We start from the raw sequence: 5,747 nt of genomic DNA, 5'->3' as shown, positions 1-5,747 counted from the left end.
ACTGTAGTCAAACTATTTACTTGGATGTCAAGTGTACTTAAATGGAGAGGGTAGAAAAAAATCAAATTTTGCATAATCAACCGAGCTTTTAGACATTAGTTATTTTTCAGCTGCTTCAACATTAGCGATGAAAGAAGAAGAAATTCTGCACTTTTACTCCCCGTGCAACTGGTTCGCCAATGTACAGCTGCCCTCAATGAAATGTTATGCTTTTCAAGCAAGCTTCTGAAGTTTTTTGGGGGGACATCCGGTGGTGCCGGAAGGACGTCACACAGGAAGTAATGTCACCTGCCTGTGCCGACAGTATAGGGAACTGCGAGGATGCGGTCGGGAAAACAAAGAGATATTCGAAAACGGAGAAGGATTGCTCTTTTTTGACCTTTTAAAATGCATTATTCAGCAACTAACATCTCGAAGATTTCACAGTCAGCCCCTCTTTCCGAATTGCCTTGAGGTAAAAGAATAATCAGCAAAATAGTTGGATGGATTCCATTCTTACATGGCGGCATCTGGTAACAATTGAGGGGGTGGTTGTTATTTTTCCTTCTAGCATTGCGTCGCTTCTGAAATGTTATTTAATTCTCCCGGAGTATTCTTCCTGGTTCAATTGTGGGCTGACTAGGGGAAGCTATTTAAGATAAGCACAATTAAGGTTTACTTTAATGAAATCTAGCCAGCTGCGTATTTGGGCATTTAAAATGTAAACATTCCACGCCCCTGCTCCTAATGCCATCAGCAACAGCTGAATTGTAGTTTATCTTTTTTCTGATGGTTAATAAAGGCATCGCATATCTTTAACTTTTTGGCCTTTCGGGCCTGTATATTAATTGCGCTCCAATCCCTTCGGGTTAAGTTCTGCTCCATAAAACTGGAAAAAATATACCTTCGTCCTTTCAGAGACTGTTAGTCTCTATTAGCAAGAGGGTATGTTTTTTAATCTATTAGGACGAGGGTATGTTTTGTTTTATTTTTTTGGAGTTGAACTCAACCCAAAGGGATTGGAGCGCTTTAAAAGAGCATCCATTATATTACACCGGGTAACATTTGTTTTTCCTTAAGGCACGGGAAGCTGACCTGTTTGCCATGATGTGAATGCTGCGCTGACACCGAGCCTGGATCCTGATTCTTTAGTTCCAAGGAAAGCAGTTCTGGCTGGCCATAACGCCACATCTTTTCGAGCTACTATGCGGTGGTTCCTGCAGAAATTATGCATACTCGTTTGTGCTATCAATTTATTAGGAATAGGCTGCATTTTTAGAAATCCCTGTCTATACGGTTTTCACAATGAAGTCAGTCCTGTGGCTTTTTGTAGGGCATGATTTGAGGCTGTCTTCCAGCAACATGCCTGTATTTTTTCTACCTCACATAGGCTATGCTGTAAGCAAAGCTTTTCTTCAGTCGCTGCTGAGATACAAACCTGGTGGCAATAATAGTGTCCTTCTTTCCATTCATTCCACCTACCACTGTTACCTAGATTCTTGGGTAGCTGTGAATGGCACTTTTATTAGACTAAAGGTTTACTAAATAAATCACACAATGCATCTACAACTATGCTCATTACTCATGCCCTTTGCTTTGGAGACGTTGATTTTCAGTCTTACCCATGGTAAGGGGCTCAGTGGTGTCAGTGATAAGGGCCTAGCTTTTCCTGCCCCTGGTCCCCTTTTCACAAAGTTAACCACACATGTGTTTGGATCTCCCGCACTCTATCAGTTATTCAAAATGCATATGTCGGCCATCATATCTTCAGTGAAAATATCTGTATAAATGTGGAAGTGGTTAAAAAATAATGTTGAAATATGTTGGTCTCCTACATAATTTTTGGATCATTTTTTTCTCTCCAGTGTTCTCTCAAAACGTCTTACTTGCTGTTGCTCACCTTCACATATTTTGCGCTTTCTGTTGCTAATGTCTCTTTAGCGCCATTTGGTTAGTGGTAGAACACACTTTAAAAGGCATAGTTCGACATACAAGCTCAAGAGCCTACTGACACTGAACTAATTTCTACTTTTACCACAAGCAACACACACACTGACACAAGCATGCACATATTCTTATGCATATATAACCTAGTCCAGAATTTGTGCACACTTCCAGCCTGCACGAAATAGACACAACACCTGCACTTTCAAGACAGATTGCATCAATCCACAAGCAATCTCCTCAACCCTTCCTCCACAAAGTAGTAATTCAATTTACATTTTAACCACTGTCACCTTACTTTAAAATGCTGAATATTTTAGTGTTGAAAACCCATCTCGTTAAGGCCAGTGCTAGAAAAGTGGCTTAAAAGCTTTTCATTGTGGTCTTCATTGAGCACCCCTCTGGACTGGTGATTAAGTAAGGATAACTAGGAGAAAGGGCCATCCATGGCCACCAAGCAAAGTAGTTATTGATGTGCGTGCTAGCAGTATCCTTTGAAGAAACAAGAAACATTATTTCTTTTGTCCAGGCCTACTGAATACCGTATGTCATTAACCGGGGCCTGTACTCACTGCTTGTGGTGGTATTGTTTTCCATTGCCTGTTTCTGAACCAAGCAGACTTCTGAGTTCTCACACCAATGTATGGGTAGCACATGCAAGTTATCTTTTGCATTCTGTGCTTTCTAGTGATGTCTAGCAGATTATAAAACTGGGACTATATGTACAGAATGCAGTGGCTTATGACAAATTCCTAAATCAAGCTCAGATGACTTAAAGTGTTATCAGTTTTACAAAGCTGCATGCAGAAAGTGCTGCACAGACAGGGAAGGCAGAAATACCAGTCTATGAATTGGCAATACTTAAATCATTATTGGCACTGCACTCAAAGCTAAAATTCCTGGTGGTGCCTGTAAAATACTGTTCCAGTGGCAATCCTGAATAGACCACTCATCTATGTTTTATATGAGGAGCCAAGCCAGCTTTCATCTTTTGCCCGAGGAGTAGGCATTTTGATAGGTCAGAAGTACTAGGGCGTGCCCTTACCAGCAACCCTGACGATGGGAAGAGGAGGAAGTACAGTTACAAGACACCTTGTGTCTCATTTCCCCTGGGCTGTGTGCACACCCAGTAGGATGCTTATAGGGCCAAAGTGGTGGTTACACTTCCCTGCCTAAACCCCTTAGTCTTTCCTATCCCCCCAGTAGTATTTCCCATTTTCCAGCCACTCCCCTCTATCCCTCCCACATTTACTATTAATATGTATACTTATGTGTGTGGAGAGTCTGAAGCCAGGGCAGGGTTTTTGGAGGGAGGAAGGTGAGACCTCTGTACAGAAAAAGATAGGAGAGGCATAAACACTGCGCATCAGTTTGTGAATAGCATTTTGTAGTACTTCAAAATATATTAGAAAATGCAGTTTGTGAATATGCCCCTCAGTTTTTCGAAACCCAGATCTGGCTACGTTCATCAATAAATGACCTGCCCTGCAGTGAAATTTATGCTGGATCTATAAACACTGAGGTGCACCATCCTGCTCACCTTCAAGGCCAATTCGTCAGCTGTGAGAGTGGCGGCCATCACGAAAGCTGAAATTTATAAGCGCATCAATTACACAGAACTACATAGAGTAAGTCTGTATGCATATTCTACTTTGCATTGTGACCAAGGCATCCTTTTTAGGAATTAATCCTTTCTTGTAGTACAGAATAAATGTAGTTCATTAACTGTCTAGACTGCAGAGCACTTGTAACATAATGTTTAAAAATATATATATGAACAAGTGAAAATTACATATTATAAACAGTTGCGTAGAAGTGGTTTTATGTTCACTGGTTTCTCTTTTTATTTTTTTTATTTTTTAGGACAGGGTAGACCGATCATTTGTAACTGAAAGTGCATAATTTCACACTGGGATAAAGCCGCTTTCTCCTTAATGAAATTATGCATGACTCGTCAATCATTAATGGAGAGAATGCCTGTGCCTGTATGAAAGAAGAGTGTATACTTTCACGAGTAAAAGTGAGAGATGTACAATCTGAGATTACTGTCTAAAAGCTAAGAAAAATATATTCTATTTTGACCAGATAGATGGCAACTAATTTTTTACATATGTATATATATCACAACAACCAAATCTATACCACTTTTTTATATCTGTACAGCCCAAAAATACGTTTGTGTTTCTCAAATCTACTCACTTGAAATTATTTATTTCCATTTTATTATAGCACAGGTGTATGGCACATGCTGAAAGTAGACGCCTATAAATCGTTTGCAGGCAGCAGTCTGCATTGACAAGGTCAAACATCAAACAAAAAATCCTCGACATCATCAAAAATATTCAAGGGGTCATTTGCAATACAAAGGGTGGCTTGCTTTACATTTTTATTTTCCTTTGGTATATTATTTCTGTGTTACAATCTGAAAGTATTAGTGTGGAAATATCTCAGACATATCTAATTTGTTTGTTTTTATGGTTTTAAAAACATAATTTTACACTGTTAGGTGAGATATGCCTAGATGACAGATCATTATCCACAGACTACCACTTTATATTTTAACATTTTGTTTAAACTAGCATGATGGCATGTATATTAATACTCTGTGTGGCTATCTGCAGGCTGATGTGCAGGTAATTATGGAAGATTCCACTGATCCTTCCTCATAGAGACGCGACCTTACCCAAAAGAGAGGACTGCGCAAGCTGGTGAAAAAGGGCAGGTATGTTTGGATAGTGCAAGTTTTCTCCTCACAGGTTTGAGTAAAATACATTTTTACCAAACAAATGTGGCAAAGGTGTCACTAAGGCTCATGTTGGAATTTCTGCCCTAGATGAAGAAACGGTTGGCGTTAATAAAGGGTAGCTCAAATGTCTTAATTGCCTTTAGGTACACGTGGTCCCAGTGGTTTTCAAACTTTTTAACACCCCCCATCCCCTGTACGATAAAAAAAAAAAAATCTGGCCCGCCTCTGAATTGTTCAACATTATTCTATTAAGTAGGCTATGTTTAAAAGTGTCTGGGCTTATTTAAACATTGCAGTTAAGTTCTGTTACCTTTTTAAAAATGCAATACATATTTTTCTGCTTAAAACAAAGTCCTGTTATCTGCATAATGCCTTTTTTGGCCAGAACCTGCCCCCCCTCCCCAATCCCCCCACACACAGTTTGAAGACCCCTGAGCTACACCCTCGTAAGTATGGGATTGATCTTCTGAATCTACTTCTTTCTCTATCTCAGTTCAGAAATTGAAATTTTCTTTCTCCTCCATGACTAATGACCTAATGTCACCTGTGCTCCTGTGACCACTCACCATAAACAAACTGTACTGACTGTTGGAAGATTATGGCCTTGTTGCATTTTTAAGATAATGCCCTCTTTGGAAAAAAATCCTTATCTATGTTTTTTTTATCCTTTCAGAGTTTATGAAATCTGTGTACAATCGACAAAAGCTGGCCAACCATGAACATCAAAACGATGCAGTGAAATCTTGCCATAAAGATCTTCCTTGCCAGATGAGAACTGAAGAAACCAGCAAATCTAGAAGCAAACAACGAAGTACCGGTTTTAATTGACCATTTCTTGTCTACTTTTACTGTTCTATTTTATGGTAACCTGAGCCCTTTTGGGACCAGGTATGTGTTTCACTTGAATAAAATGAATGTAGAAGTCATTTTGGATCCATTTTATTTCAACCTCTGTTTTGTTTAGTCTTGTCCCACTTATCACAATATTAGAAAAATGTCAGGTAATATCTTATACACAAATGAAGGCAATGTCTACTAAATATTAGGGAGTATCAGAAATTAAAAGGCTTCTTTTGGA

General features: G+C 39.2%; 1 long non-coding RNA gene across 1 annotated transcript; it reads left to right on the top strand.

Moving 5' to 3' along the window:
* The first annotated feature begins 323 nt into the window (after positions 1-323).
* On the top strand, positions 324-5,469 carry LOC138281247 (uncharacterized). The gene is made up of 3 exons (XR_011200891.1): positions 324-454; positions 4,545-4,645; positions 5,343-5,469. It is a non-coding gene; the product is annotated as an uncharacterized lncRNA (long non-coding RNA).
* The last annotated feature ends 278 nt before the right edge of the window (positions 5,470-5,747 follow it).

The sequence above is a fragment of the Pleurodeles waltl genome, chromosome 2_2, assembly GCF_031143425.1.
Source record: "Pleurodeles waltl isolate 20211129_DDA chromosome 2_2, aPleWal1.hap1.20221129, whole genome shotgun sequence".
In the NCBI taxonomy this organism is placed as follows: Eukaryota; Metazoa; Chordata; class Amphibia; order Caudata; family Salamandridae; genus Pleurodeles; species Pleurodeles waltl.
Note: the sequence above shows the minus strand (reverse complement) of the source record. Positions and strands in the feature narration are given on the sequence as shown.